This window comes from Hemicordylus capensis, chromosome 4 (assembly GCF_027244095.1).
Source record: "Hemicordylus capensis ecotype Gifberg chromosome 4, rHemCap1.1.pri, whole genome shotgun sequence".
NCBI lineage: Eukaryota > Metazoa > Chordata > Lepidosauria > Squamata > Cordylidae > Hemicordylus > Hemicordylus capensis.
This window is the reverse complement of record NC_069660.1, coordinates 178,100,723-178,116,805: the sequence shown is the minus strand read 5'-3', so window position 1 is coordinate 178,116,805 and position 16,083 is coordinate 178,100,723.

The following is a 16,083-nucleotide window of genomic DNA, read 5'->3' as shown; positions in this document are numbered from 1 at the left end:
ATATAGGAAGATGCTGAAAGGCATCATCTCATGCTGCGCGGGAGGAGGCAATGGTAAACCCCTCCAGTATTCTACCAAAGAAAACCACAGGGCTCTGTGGGCGCCAGGAGTCGAAATCGACTTGATGGCACACTTTACCTTTATTTTGTCCATATTTGGGGTTTGTTTGTTTAATGGCAATATTGATAGCATTTTAAAAAATTTTATTAGTGCACACACAGGCACTAGCATTCTTTAGAGGTGTCTGAGCAAAGCTGGCTCAATGGGTTCAGGGTCAAATTGGACCAAGCCCAGCTTGACTCAAGCCGGCTCAAAACTCTACTGGTAAAGGGGAAATCTGGTGAGGATTCCCCTTTACCAGTAAAGGAGAGAGCAGGGGGGGCTCTCCTAAAGGTGGGGGGGGTTCCTTAAAGGTGCTGCCACGGGTGGCTGCGGTGGCTGTGGCCATGTGGGGAGGGGGTAGAGGCTGTGGTGGCTCCCCACTCCCGACCCCTGCTGGCCTCCCCATGAGTAGGCATGGCTGGTTTGAGCCCGCTTCAGACCTGGCTCTGGCTTCTGCGCAGATGTGGAAGTCATTAAAATGTTTTCCACGCATGCGCAGAGGCCATTTTAGTGACCTCCACTCCTGTGCAGAGGCTTGAGTCGATTGTGAACCAGCCCTGCCTACTCAGGGTGAGGCCAGCAGGGATAGGGAGGAGCCGGTTTTGTGCTTTGCCATGTTTTGTGAACTTCCCTAGCATTCTTTTGGCTTCCGTGTTCAGTTTTCAGTTTGCAGCAAATAGCACCTTCAAGCAGAATGAGTTAAACTCTTACCTATTGATATCCCAGTCCACATTGTGGGGGCCCAGAACTGTTTTTCTAAAGAAAAAGATGTGGCCAATCTCAACCATGTTATTAAAAAATGCTATTAATATAACATGTAGTTTGGCCCCTAGTGTGCATGTGCATGGAGATGCACATACCACTAAAAACATGCACATGGACACAAAATGCCAGGGCACACTGCTTCCTTTCCATGCATCCCACTAACCAGCTATTCAGGTAGTAAATGTTACTGAATCTGTTTGAATGTTAGTTACTGTGTGATAAATACATCCAGATTTCCTCTGCAATTAACCATTCTACTCAACATTCTTAAGTGTTGAAGGCAAGAAATCTGTCTCACAGCCAGACTTAATTGTGGGGGGCAACCATCTATATATTTATTTCTCCTAGGCATACCTGTCGCTAATCCCATGTGTGGCAGCTCTCGCGAGAGTTTACAAGCAGCTGCTGGACTAGCAACGGGTGTGGAGAGACAAAATGGTGGCCACCGCCAGTGCTGGTGGGCCAGTGGAGAGGGAGAGTTGAGGGAACAAACAAGGCGGAAACGGTGTCAATGCAGGACCTCCTGAACATCAGAAGGGTGCGTTTATTTATAGAGTACAAAAGAGGTGGTGCAAATGTATAGGGAGAGAGCGTGGAAAGAGCGGATTGGTTCTATTTTGCCGCAGTATGGGAGGAGTGCTTATCAGGGTGCGACCGCCACATTCCAGTATGGTATGCCAGTCCTGGGTGGGGTGTTTACCCTTATCAGCCTACATCTCCCCCTTTTCTGTTTTCACACGGTGATATGCATAATAAAGCTCTCGGCGTGTAGGAGCGTGTGGTCGGAGGAGGGTAAAAAAGGAGGGGACACATTGTATACAGCAACATAGCAGAACCCCGACACTCAATACACCGACGATAGTCAGGAGGACATAGCGAAGCCAAGGGAGGCCAGGCAACCAGTCCCAAAGCCAGGCGAAGGGATTCTGGGCGCCTGCCACATTATTTGTGATCAGGGATTGCAGATGAGCAAGCTCATCTTCAATTGTGCGGTTTAAATCATGGTAGTGTACCTGACAGCCAGAGGAGCCTACAACAGAGCAGAATCCTCCACTCTTAGCTAAAAGAAAGTCTACTGCAAATCGAAGCTGCATTTGATCTTGGTGGAGGCCAGCTAGTTCCTCCTGGAGGTCGCGAGCTATGCGTCCAGTAGCATTGATGGTTTTTTCTAAGCGGCACGTGAGGCCAATAATGGACCGCCGGTTTTCCTGCGCTATGATTCCTGGATAGGAGCCAAGAGTCAGAAATCCAGTAAACAAACCTGCGAAGGCCCGCCCGCCCGAAGAGCCCTCAGAGAGTTGAGGTCCCACAATGACCTCATCTTGGCACTGCGGCCCCATGGCCTCCCTACGGGCTCGTTGCGGGCTGGGACGGGTTGCTGCCGGTGTCACAACTTGCACCGGAAGCGTTAGGTAGCCCACTGCCGCGCACAGGTGTTGGCCGGGATGATAGTTTGTGGCAGTGGAGTTAAAAAAGAACCATAAGTTGGGGTCCTTGATTTGCCATCCGTTGCAGATGGAGCCCCCAGAGAGGCCAGTCAAGTTGGGAGTGAACATGGGGAAGGCGGTGTAAAGATCATCTAAAGAGCCATTCAAAGCTGTTACATTAAACACGTAAGAATTATTATACGTTCCATACAAGTAAAACCGATCAGTACATCCCGAGTAGTTGCCTGCGCCTTTTCTCCAATAGCCCACCTTTTTATGATCTTTCCACTTGTTATCCCAGGTGCCAGAATTATGGCAACAGAAGCAAAGGCCTGGGAGCGCGCGACGATACCGTAAAAGACGGAACGTCGTTGCATTCAATTCACCGGGGGGGTCGGAAAATAGCATGGACCGCTTAAGGTTCTGCATCTGGCCTACAATTACTTCCGGGCTATTGATGGGGGTGGGCAAAAAGGACAGGTGGGACACAGATAAAGGGTGCTCATATATCAGGGAGACATTGGTTCCATGGGTGTGAAACATATAATACGCGTGACGGACCCACATGTTGGGGTGTGAAAGGGAAGCCAAGGGCAAAGCTTCAGTAGGTACATAAAAAAGGCAGAAGAAATAACAAAACAGAATAAGGCAAGAATTTGCATTCAGGGCTGCAAACACGGCTGCCAGAAAGTTCTCAGGGGTCTTTTCTTTTTCCTCCTGCTCCAGGAGCACGGTCGCCTGCGCTGCCAGATTCTTCACCATTCCCCAGGTCACTGGCGGGTTGTTCTTCCTGTTGCTGCCTCGTTGTCGGGGCTGTGCCGGGAAGCTCTCCTTCAGGTGGAGACCGAAGTTCGGGATCGGGTTGGACAGACCTTGATGCCACGACATCCTGGGTGGGTCGAACACAGCGGGCAGGTACCCACAACGGGCCTGTTGGGAGATCCACAGCAGCATAACCCCGGCCCCAAGTGATCAGGGGAACAGGACCTTTCCACTGCGGGTCCGGCAGGCGCTTGTAACGCACCAAGGGCCGGGGGGACGGCTCGGTGGTGCGAAAGTGTTTTTGTACGCGGGATAAATAATGAGAATCAGAGAAAATAAGGTTTAAGTGATTAATAGTAAATAGAACATGTGCAAGCAGTTGCTCCCTGTCCGGCAAGGACAGGGGACTTCCCCCTTTCCTGTCTTGTCGAACCAAAGCAGCCTTCAAAGTGCGGTTGGCCCGTTCAACGATAGCTTGGCCTGTTGAGTTGTAAGGTATGCCGAAAGTATGACGGATGTCCCAACGCGCACAGAAGGAAGCAAAGGCCGAGGAACAGTAGGCAGGGCCATTATCAGTTTTTAAAGCGGACGGCTGTCCCATGACTGCAAAGCAGCGGACAAGGTGATTGCAGACATGGCGAGTTTTTTCGCCCTTCTGCGGGGTGGCCCAAATGTACCCTGAGTAAGTATCGATTGTAACGTGAAGCCAGCGCCAGGGAGCAAATGGGGGCCACTGCGTTACATCCATCTGCCACAACGCATTGGCTCCCAACCCCCTGGGATTTACCCCTGTGGACGGGTAAGAGGCTTGGCCTGAACATTGGGGGCACTGTTGAATAATGGCCTGGGCGTCTGTGAGGGGAATAGAGAACCTATGGGCGAGGCTGCGGGCAGATTGATGGTGCATGGCATGACTTTGCGCTGGGGAGACTGGAAAGGCGCGTAACAGCTGATCAGCTTTTGCATTTCCCTCTGCCAGCGAGCCTGGAAAGGGTTGATGGCTGCGAATATGGGCGGCAAAGAGAAGCGTTCTGCGCTGCGCCAGCAGACGTTGCAACGCAATAAACAAACCAAGAAGGTTCCTGTCTAGATTGTGAGAGACATAACTTCCTTCAAGTACAGTGAGGACATTATAAACGTACAAGCTGTCAGTGATTAAATTAAAACTAGAGTCTGCAAACACTGTGCAAGCCAGGACTACCGCAGCAAGCTCTGCACGTTGCGGAGATGTTTGTGGGGTAGTATATCGGGCTTTCCATTCACCATCCACCTGCCAAGTCATCACACCTCTGGTAGGTGACCCATCAGTAAAGACAGTGGGCGCCCCTTGGAGGGGGGCTGGGCTTAGGCAAGTGCCGAGTCTAATAGGCAAATGGGGGAGAAGTTGCAACCGTACATCCTTGGGAAGGTGGTATGCAACCTCTCCAGTAAAATCAGCTAACGCGAGTTGCAAGGCTAAGGAAGAACGGAAACCAGACTCCCAGTCACTTTGGGGGATGGGTATGTGGAGTCGAATAGGATCCATGCCAAAAAGGGCCAAGCAACGATCGCGCCCTTTGCGGAGGATCAAAGCTAGCATAGCCAATTGAGTCAAGACAGTGGTTTTTGGCGTATGTGCAAGGTGGAGCCACTCCAAGATATGCACCTCCGACGAGGAGACTTGAGCGATTGCTCCGGTGAACTGAGGTCGGGTTGCTACGATTAGAAGTGCAGGGGGCATATTTTCTATTGCACGATCTACCCAACGCTCTTTTAGGGCGATATTCACCTTCTTAATCACTTCTAACTGAGGCTGAGATAATGTAATGAGGTCAGCCGGTTGTCGGCCTTGCTTAAGAGCCTCAAAAAGCGGGTGGAGGTCATTAGTTGTCAATTTATAGTATGGCCGTGCCCAATTAAGGGTCCCTAAGATTTGTTGTAAGTGTACATAAGTCAGCTTTGGTGGCAAAATAATTTCGGGTAGTTGGGGCATGGCGTAGGCGCTCATCAAACGGTGGCCAAGATACAAAAAGGGCTCGGAGAGCTGGATTTTTTCAGGTGCAATTATTAACCCAAACTCTCTCAGGGACTGAGTTAGAATAGGTAACCAATTAAGAGGTAATCTAGGCCCCGATACCAAGATATCATCCATGTAATGAATAACTAGGAGGGTCGGATAACGCTTACGAAACTCCGATAATGCTTGATGCACGTAAAGCTGACACAGCACAGGGCTGTTCAACATGCCCTGGGGCAATACAGACCAATGATACCTTTGTGTGGGCTGGGCATTATTCAGAACTGGTACCGTGAAAGCAAACTTTTTCTTATCTTGAGGCTGAAGGGGAATAGTGTAAAAACAGTCTTTCAAATCTACGATGGCGACCTGGTAACCCGCAGGTATTAAGTTAGGATTAGGTAGTCCACATTGCAAGGGGCCCATGGGTTCAATAATTTTATTTACTTCCCTCAAATCATGTAAGAGTCGCCATTTCCCTGATTTTTTCTTTATCACAAAAACAGGGGTATTGTAGGGGCTAGAGGAAAATTCCAAGTGTCCAGCTTGCACCTGCTCCTTTACCAGGTGCAGCAGAGCCTCTAATTTGTCTTTTGGCAAAGGCCATTGCTCTACCCAAATGGGTTCTTCAGTTTTCCAGGTGAGGGCCAATGCTCGGTGCGGGGAAGCTACTCCCGCATGTTGATCCGAGTTCCCAGCTGTTGCAGGAGGTCGCGTCCCCATAGGTTAAAAGGGAGCGGTATTATGACTGGTTGAAAGTGAGCTATAACTGGACCGGCTTGACTTGCTCTCACCGCCAACCACTCAGTGCTCTGGCTAGAAGATTGTTCCCCACCCACTCCCCAAATAGAGGGGGCGGGCTCCTTAGGCCACTGAGACGGCCATTCCTTTACCGTAATGACCGACACATCCGCCCCAGTGTCCAACAACCCTTCGAGGCAGTGCCCATGAATCCAAAACTTACGAGTTGGCTTTCCACTGGCAATGTTCGTCTGGACCAGCGCAACCTGTGGGGATAACATAGAGGCCTTAGGCCCCACTGGGGTGAGGTTCCGTACGCTTAGGCAATGAGCCCACGAATCTCCCTGCTTAAGGGTCAGGGGCATGTGCCCCCAAACCTGAAGCATGATAGATGTCTGGGGAATGTAGTCAAGCAATTCCGGGACCACAAAAATCCCTTGAGGGCTCGCTGCTTGCGTTGGTAAAATAAGCAGTGGCTCAGGACCCTCAAAGGGAGTCGCTGGCAATGTGGGAACAAGTATAACTTCCCCTGGGAACACTGAGGTGGCATTCTTTTGAAGCACAAGCGCGACAGCACATCCGGGTGTCGGCAATGATTCCTCTTTCTTTATTCCGGGGCCCGAGGAAGGCCCGCTCCCCGGTTTCCCGGGGAGGTCTCTGTTCCTACAGGGTTAGTACGGCATTGGTTAGCCCAATGGTAGCCCTTGCTACATCTGGGACACTTCTTCGAGGGGCGACCAGCATTCTTCTGGTTCGATCCAGATTTATGTGCTCCTCCGCCTGGCGCTCGGCACACAGCACGGAAGTGGCCAGGCTTCTGGCAGTTGTAGCAGTTCCCCGTGGGCTTATTGGATTGTTTCAAAGCCATAGCTAACAGGCCCATATCGTACGATTTTGAGCCGATTTCAGCACAAGCCTGAATCATGTCCGCCAGGGAATAAGTCTGACGGTGGATAACTCCCTGCAAGGCCTTTTTGCTGTCCGCGTTGGCATTCTCAAATGCCAATTTTTGCAGCAGCTCTCCCTGAGCCTCAACATTGTCCAACTGCCGAGCGATCGCAACCTTCAAACGGTCCACAAAGCTTGTGTATGGCTCTGAGGGTCCTTGCTTGATCACTGCAAAGGAGCGAGCCGGGGTGCCAGCCGAGGGCACCCTGCGCAGCGCTCGGAGGACACACATTCCAACCGCCTTAATGTGTCCATCAGGCAACTGGCATTGCATGGCCAGAGGCTCGAACTGCCCAGAACCATAAACCTGCTCTGCTGTAATCTGCGCTGTGGCGCCCAAACGGGCTGCCTGCTGGTATTCGCTATCCCACACCACATACTGTGAAGGCGTTAAAATCATACGAAACAACGCCTTCCAGTCGTGCGGGGTCATGAGGTATCCATTGTTAAGACCTTCCAAAATGCCCTGGACAAAGGTAGACTGGAGTCCTGAGTCCTTCACGGCTCGATTTAACTCCCGGAGGACCGAATACGGAAGTGGTTCCCAGTCCACGTGGGCGTTTCCTTGGCCGTCTACCGGACCTCGCATCACTGGGAACAGAGCTGGGTTCTCTCCAGCCCATTCTTCCCCATCTACCAGGATTTGTCCGGACTTTTTGGCATGATGGAGTCCCTCCACAACAACCCCTCGAAAGCCCAGCTTCTCCTTAAGAGCCCTGGAGTTCGGGGGCCCCGAGGCCGTCGGCGTGACGGCGGGCAGCAACACAGGGTATGGAGGGGGTGCGGCATCCACAACTTCAGATTTCAGGAGCACAGGCTCCCCACCGAAGAAAGCCGCGACTGCTTCCAGCACCTTTCTGCTGAGCAGGAGGTGCTGGATCGGAGCTCGTGGCTCCGCCTGCAGCTCGGTCCCTATCTTTCTCCAATGTTCTGCTTTCAATGTCCCTTTGTACGGATACCAAGGGCATTGACAATCGACCTCCCGTAAGAGATCAGCGAGATCATGCACAGGCACCACCTCCCCGGAATGTTGCCGGATAATTTTTTGCAATTCTTCCGCATGCTGTTTCTGATCAACAGAAAGACTAGAGCCCATACTTACGAGGGAGCCGAAGCTGAGTGCACTAAGAAGACTGTTCCAGTCGCGTAAGCAGGGTGCTGAGGGATCTGGATCACGTCGGGGTCACCAGATGAGGGAACAAACAAGGCGGAAACGGTGTCAATGCAGGACCTCCTGAACATCAGAAGGGTGCGTTTATTTATAGAGTACAAAAGAGGTGGTGCAAATGTATAGGGAGAGAGCGTGGAAAGAGCGGATTGGTTCTATTTTGCCGCAGTATGGGAGGAGTGCTTATCAGGGTGCGACCGCCACATTCCAGTATGGTATGCCAGTCCTGGGTGGGGTGTTTACCCTTATCAGCCTACATCGAGTGCCTGCCACCAGGCTGGCCAGGAAGGAGAGCACCCGCCGCTGGGCCGGAGGGCAGGGAAGGAGAGCACCCACTGCCAGGTGGGGAGAGAAAGAACCTGCTGCCAGGTGGGCGAGTGGGGAAGGAGAGTGCTCGCCACCAGGCCAGCCAATGGGGAAAGATAATGCCCGCCCACAAGTGGCCGCTGGGAAAGAGTCTGGGAGAAGGAGGAGGCCAAAAGTGGCGGCGGGCCGGCCTGGCCCTGGCCCGACCACCGAAGGAGGTGGCAGCGGGCTGACCAGGCCCGGCCGCCCGCCCGCCGGGAGGAGGGGGTGGGCGGAGGTGGTAGGCCAGCTTTCCATCCAGCCTGCAAGCCATAAAGCGTGGGAATGGGGGGGAGGAAGCGGGCCAACCCATTGGCCTGTCAGAAAGTGCTGGGAGGGGGGCGAGCGGCGGGGGAGGGCGAGTGGCCAGAAAGTCAGGCATGCTGGCTTGGGGGGGGGGGAACCGCGGTGGCTGGGCCAGCCAGAGGCACAGATGCTCTGCGCCTGGCCCAGCTAGTATTTGTTTATTGCATTCCACAAGTGGAAGTCAGGGGTACAATTTTTACATTAGCAAGGGAGTTGAACCCTCCCCTATTTTACTTCCCTGAGCTTTGTGAATAGAGGCATTTTTGTCTTTAGTGTGGTTTACTTCTGGTAAAGGTAAAGGTCAACTGTGCCATCGAGTCGGTGTTGATGTCTGGTGACCGACCATAGAGCCCTGGTACTAGGGCAAAAAAGCACCTGAAGTTGCACAGTGTGGAAGATAAAGTAGGGAAGGAAAAGGAAATATTTAAAATATCATTTAAAATTAGCCATGTACTAATTTGAATGTTAAAATTAGACCTTTCTATCTCCACAAACTTTGAATGGATGTTAAAATTAGACCTTTCTATCCCCACAATCTTTAAATTTTATTTATTTAAATATTTCTATACTGCTTTTCTGTACTAACCCTCCCCGCAGTGGTTTACAATATAATTAAGATACAAAATACAGTGTTTTATCAAATACCATTGAGATAAGATCAATTAGAAAGCAATAGCCATACAAACAAATATATAATAATAGAATTAAAAGGGCAGCACATAAAATATTCAAATTTCAGCAGTCTCACCAACAGTCACAGGTTCTCAATCCTGGGTCCACAGAAGTTGTTGGTCTACATTTCCCATCATCCCCAGACCAATGTCCTAACCACAATGGCCTTTGGCCACAATCCCCCATCCCATTGTGGCTGAGGATGACGGAAGTTGTAGTCCAAGAACATCTGGGGACCCGAAGTTGAGAACCCCTACTCTAAATTAAAAGTGCAGCAGAACCATATAGGTTTCACCATTTGGAATGTCAGACAGGAAGGCACCATATGACCCTCCTGGAGTCCCAGAGCCTGGGGACTGCTCTGGAGAAGGACCTGCCCTCACACACACTCACCAACTGAGTATGCCTCAGCTGAGGTAGGCATGCAGCGTAGACATGTACTGTTGATAACAAACATGGCTGCCTCCATCACATCTAGACTGGTTCTTGGCTAACTTCATAACTTGTTTCAGAAGTCAGTGAGGGACAGACTATTGCAGAGTTAAGTGAATAAAGCATCGAAGAGGCAAAGAAGAGTTTTCAGCCATGTACAATAGGAGTAGCTGTGGTCAGAATGTGATTTTTTGTAAGAGAATAAGTGTGACATCCCTCTTTTCATCTGTGAAATGTTGGAAGTATGACAATGGGGGAAGTTGAGATGGATGCCTATGACAATGAGTCATGCAGTGCCATTGCACACATGATAAGCAGCTGCTCCTGACAGAGTTCATAGTAGCATCCAAATGATCCAAATTCAAATACAGACCAATGGAATGTGTTGTAGCAGGTCAGCTCCCTTCTATTCATCACACTGTTGATTTACTGCATTTGATTCATGTCTGTTTGATGTAGCTGCTGCTATGACAGAACATTTGTTATCTGGCCGCCTGTACTTTTGACTGCTCCTGGATTAGAATCGCATCCTGCATCTCAGCTATTCTGGGGCAAATGGAATGTCCCTTGAGATGTGTGACAGAAGCTTTCTCTCTTTGTGTCATCATGCTCAAGCCCATCATTATCCACAGATTTAAAAAGAAACTGCTTTGCTAGTCTTAAAAATGCAGCCCCATAGCAAATGTGAAACTGACGATTCCAGAAGCTGACAACCTGTTTGTTTGTGCCGGTAGGTTGATGTCTAACACTGGAATGGCTCATTATGTTGGAAAATGTAGGTTCTCAATGTCAACATCTGTGTTTGCTGAACAGCATGAAGGTATGGACAAGGGGCATATACAGAAGGCAAGCAATTGGCAGAGGGTGATTACCCCAACCATCACTTTCTTTCTGCATCTCCTACCCCCCATTTTTCCTGGAAGTGGGCCTCTTTCTAGGCTCAGAGCTTGGCTGGGGCAAGGAAGGATTTGAGAGTAGAAGGCAAAGGGTAGGGAAAGAGTTAAGCACCCACCCACTCTCCCACTTCCCTTGTGTCAATGCCCCCGCCCCACTACTAGACAACACAGGATTGGGAATTTATGCTGGCATATGTAGTTCTGGCCTAAATTACATTCCCTGGGCAGATTCAAAATAAGGGCTGCTTCATATATTATGTTCTATAAAGTGTACAACTAAGATTTTTTTTCAAGTATATACTTGAAAAGTGTCATGTGAGCAAGACAAGCATGTGCTTGGAAAACTATATCATACAACCACACTCATCAGAGGGCCAGGATTGGCTGTAGCTCTCTGTATGGACAGTCTCTTAATGCTCCTTGACGCTCCCTCACCATCTGCAAAGTTATTTGATTCCGTGTGGGCTGTTGCTGATCTTCCAGTGCCACAGACACTGCCATTTCTCTGCCAATCCATTAGTCCTTGAAGCACTTCTGACATCATCGGTGCAATTGTTCTGCTTCATTGTAGTTTGCTGTTCATTTTGCAGTTCTGGCTTCCTGTTCTCAGCTGTCTCTTTTCTGCAGTATCTCCTTTGACGAAGAAGGTTCTAGTCTTATTACTTATAGGGGGGAAATAACTCCACTCACAAAGATTTCAGGGATGCTGTAGCAGAGTCCAGAAATCATTTTGTGGTAGGAAAAAATATCGCGCGGGATAATTGCACAAATGAGCACTGACATTTATAGAGCAGCTACAGGCTCAATGCAAAAGAGGAGAAAGAATAATGATTTTAAGAGCAGATGGTAAATCATCCAGAGACTCATGTAGATGAGGATATCAAAATAGCTTTTGCACATCTCATACTAGTACAGCGCTTTCATCATCCCCTTAACATCTTTCCATGTAATAGCAGCAAGGATCTTGTGTTAAATTAAAGAACAATACAGTAGGAACCAGGGATTCTGGTATGCTGCATGATAAAACCAGTTCCATTCCAAGAATACCCAAATTCTGTGATCAGAATACATTATATATGTCATGTACCCTTGTGCAGGTTATTTGCTGTTAATAATTTTACTAAAGATTTTTTTAAAATTGAAAAGAAAAAAGCGGAGAACAAAGCAAAACTATGGCAAGGAACATAAGAACAGCCCTGCTGGATCAGGCCCAAGGCCCATCTAGTTCAACATCCTGTTTCACACAGTGGCCCTCCAGGTGCCACTGGAAGCTACAGGCAGGAGTTGAGGTCATGCCCTCTCTCTGCAACTGGTACTCAGAGGCATCCGGCCTCTGACACTGGAGGTGGCCTATAGCCCTCCAACTAGTAGCCATTGATAGACTTCTCTTCCATGAAGTAATCTAAACCCCTCTTAAAGCCATCCAGGTTGTTGGCTGTCACCACATTTTGTGGCAGAGAATTCCACAAGTTGATTATGCATTGTGTGAAAAAATACTTCGGTTTGTTGGTCCTAAATTTCATGGCAATCAATTTCATGGGATAACCGCTGATTCTAGTGTTATGTGAGAGGGAGAAAAATGTCTCTCTATCCACTTTCTCCACACCATGCATGATTTTAGAGACTTCTATCATGTCTCCCCACAGTCGTCTTTTTTCTAAACGAATAAGCCTCAGGTGTTTTAGTCTTGCCTCATAAGGAAGGTGCTCTAGGCCCCTGATCATCTTGGTTGCCCTCTTCTGCACCTTTTCCAGTTCTACAATGTCCTTCTTTAGATTTGTGGTGATCAGAATTTTACACAGTACTCCAAGTGTGGCCTCACCATAGTTTTGTATAAGAGCATTATAATATTAGCAGTTTTATTTTCAATCCCCTTCCTAATGATCCCTAGCATGGAATTGGCCTTTTCCACAGCTGCCGCACATTAAGTTGACACTTTCAATTAGCTGTCCACCACAACCCCAAGGTCCCTCTCCTGGTCAGTCACCGACAGCTCAGATCCCATCAGCGAATACTTGAAGTTGGGGTTCTTTGTCCCAATGTGCATTACTTTACACTTGCCAACATTGAACCACATTTGCCATTTTGTCACCCACTCACCCATTTTGGAGAGATCCTTTTGGAGCTCCTCACAATCTGTTTTGTATTTCACTACCCTAAATAGTTTAGTGTCATCTGCAAATTTGGCCACCTTGCTGCTTACTCCTACTTGCTAACTGGGCAAAGAGCCACCTTTTACCATGGTGATTCTCTTTATTTAGCAGGGGAGAGTAACTGGCCCTATCCACCCCCAGCACAGTACTTCTAGTGACTGTTGCTGGTGTCTCTCTTATGTTTCGTTTTAGAATGTGAGCCCTTTGGGGACAGAGAACCATCTTATTTATTTGTTATTTCTCTTTGTAAACCGCCCTGAGCTATTTTTGGAAAGGCGGTATAGAAATCAAAATAATAATAAATAATAATAATACTTCTAGATCATGTATGAATAAATTAAAAAGCACCGGTCCCAGTACAGATCCCTGGGGGACCCCACTTCTTTCTTCTCTCCATTGTGAAAACTCTTTGTTTATACCTACCCTCTGAAAAGGAGTGGGAGACAGGTTTCTGGCACTGAAGGGAGTGATTGAAATGAGGATGCTAAGGAAAGGTGGGGGAGGGAGGAACACAGGGTGCTTCTTCTTGGTTTAGAGAGATTGTTAACCTTGCAGTAATGTCCTTGTTTAGTATTTTCCTTTTCCTTTTAGGTTGTCCATATTATTGGGTGGTTGGCAAGGGTTCTCTTTGTGTCTCTTTCAGATGGCAAGTTATCTGGTTTATTCTTCCAACTCTCCCTCTGCTATCTCTTCCAGCCTCTGGTCAATTTTTAGGGCATGTTTAGCTTTCCTGGTAGGAAGCAATGACTTTTTGATAACCACGGATGCACATCTCTGCATTGCCTGCCTTTAAAACCATGTTTCAGGTGCATATGCTTAAATCCTGGGGTTAATAAGTTAATAATTCATTCTTCCCTCAATATTTTTGCTTTTTATGAGGCTGAAAGTTTTAAGCAGTTGAAAAAGTAAACCAGTCAACTAAATCATTGGATGATTCACTGGTGGGAGGCAATTTTATTATATACATATGTATTTATACCCTGCCTCATCAAAAAGGTTTTTTACCTGTGCCATCAGGAGGCTGCCTCTGAAGCTAAAACTTTTAGAAAGTTGTTTAAGAATGGTTCTTCACAGATCTATAGCAAAGAGGAAAGGGAATGAGGTTGTGGGGCAATAAAGCCTACAAGCCTAAAGGTGTCTATACAGTGCTCCTAAACTGCTAGGAGCATCATAAAAAATGTACTTTAGAAAATACTGGGCAAACATAAATCATAACATTGTGTTCTCAAAACAATAAAAATGAAAATAACAGAATTTTAATTTTCTCCTGCTCTACCTCCAAGCACTCAAGGCAAGTTGCAACATATTTAAACCACATAATAAAAATGTATCTACTTTATTCCAGATGTAAGTGCTGCTTACAGTTAAAGCCAAATTACAAAAAAGAGCCAGACTCTTTTAAGAGACTAGATTGTTCTTCGGAAAGCATACAGCTCTAGCTGATAATGAAATAAATGCAGATGGTCTTAAAGCAGACCTATTTAATAGTGCCAACTTGAATATAAATCCAAGAAAACAAACCACAAGTTGCCTTTAAACAGCACAGGACACTTCATGAAGGAATGATAATAAAAAGTTAACATGTTTGAGATATTCCCTGCTTCTTTTGATGCTGGGTTATACAACTGAGGCCCTTCTGCAGATGTTGCACTACAGCTCCCACCATCCCTGACTATTGGCCACTGTGGCTGGGGATGTTGGGAGTTGTGGTCTAGCTCTCAGTGTCTGCACAAGGATGGCTTGTAATTAGGCTAAATACCAGTCTTAAGTGCAAACACCTATATAGACTTGAACTTCTCTTCCGCATTACACTTCACTTCCTTGGTAACCTTAGGGTAATCAATCTTATTCTTTACCCAAAGATCTCTAAAAAGCTTGAAATCAGTGATGCAGTGAGGTTGAAGGCAGCTCAGATGCAAACTCTGGCACACGCTACCACCCCTTTGCGCACCACTTTGCTCTCCCACTGCCCCCCAGGCCCCAGCAACGGTGGAGGTATGCCCATGCTCCAGCCGGGTCAGCAGCTGGGCCTGGGAAGCAGCGGCAGGCTGCAGGAGCAGGACACACTGTGCTGGGACTAGGCAGTGCCATTGCCTCACACCGCTGCAAGCTGGCCAGGGGGGGAAGGTGAGGCAAGCAAGGCAGCCCCTGTAAGGGCCAGGTGGCCCTGGGAGGCAGGGCAGCGTGAGTTTTTCAGACCTGTCCATCCTATTGAAGCTCTGTCCCTGCCTGAAAGAAACAAGACCAGAACTGCATAAACATTCAACTGCCCCTATTTACAAAAAGCCTGGACTTTTGCATATGTTTCTCAAAATTGTATAGTGCATGCATACTAATGCCAATGAAGCCTGCTAGAAACAAGCTTCAAGGGCTCATAAGGCTCGCCTCAAAGAGGAGATGAGCATTACAAGGCACCAGATTATCTTTATTTTATTTATTTAGCATATTTGTATACCACCCCAAACTCACATCTCTGGGTAGTTTACTATAAAACACATAAATTAAAAACAAAGTTAAAGCATTCAAACATTAAAACAATTTAAAACAATAATCTGAAACAATTTCAGCTGAGGAAGAACTCCTGCTTTACCCATCTACTCAGAAACAACAGGAGAGAAAACCTCAAAAATGCACTAGAACTGTTTATTATTGATTGATTGATTGATTGATTATTAGGCCCAAATAATTTTATGTGGATACTTTTCCTCACTGGCATGGATAAAGCTAAGCATCTGGTATTCTCTCAATATTACATTATTATGCAAAAAATGCATAGTGTACAGAATTCATAGTGTACCTTTGAGTTTTCCTCTCCTGTTGCTTCTGAACTGGCATCTTCCCACTTTTGAAATGCCACTGCTCAGAAGGCAGCTGATTTCTTCAAAGAAGATGGATCTTCATTAAAAGGTAAGCCCTCCTATTCTCCAATACTGTTCGACACACTACTGATATGATTTGGTATTGTATCACATAGTCTATAGGATATAGGACTTTTCAGATGAAAAATGTCCAGATAGGGCTTACATCTCCTCAGAACTGATTACCAGTCCAATGCAATGCAAAGCCTTAGTGCATACTTTGAGTGGCCACTATCCTGAAAAAACATGGTGGGTTGGAAAAAAGTACCCCTATCAGGCTCCACTGTGTATCTAGTTGTCAGTGCATGAGTTACAATGGAGTGTTGCCTATACCTTGAACTAAAATGGCAAATGGGCAAAAACAAAAAACAAAATGTCCAAAACCCACCATCGGAGCCCCTAGGTCCGCCCCTCCCATTTAGCAATAGCAATAGCAATAGCACTTACATTTATATACCGCTCTATAGCCGGAGCTCTCTAAGCGTTTTACAATGATGTAGCATATTGCCCCC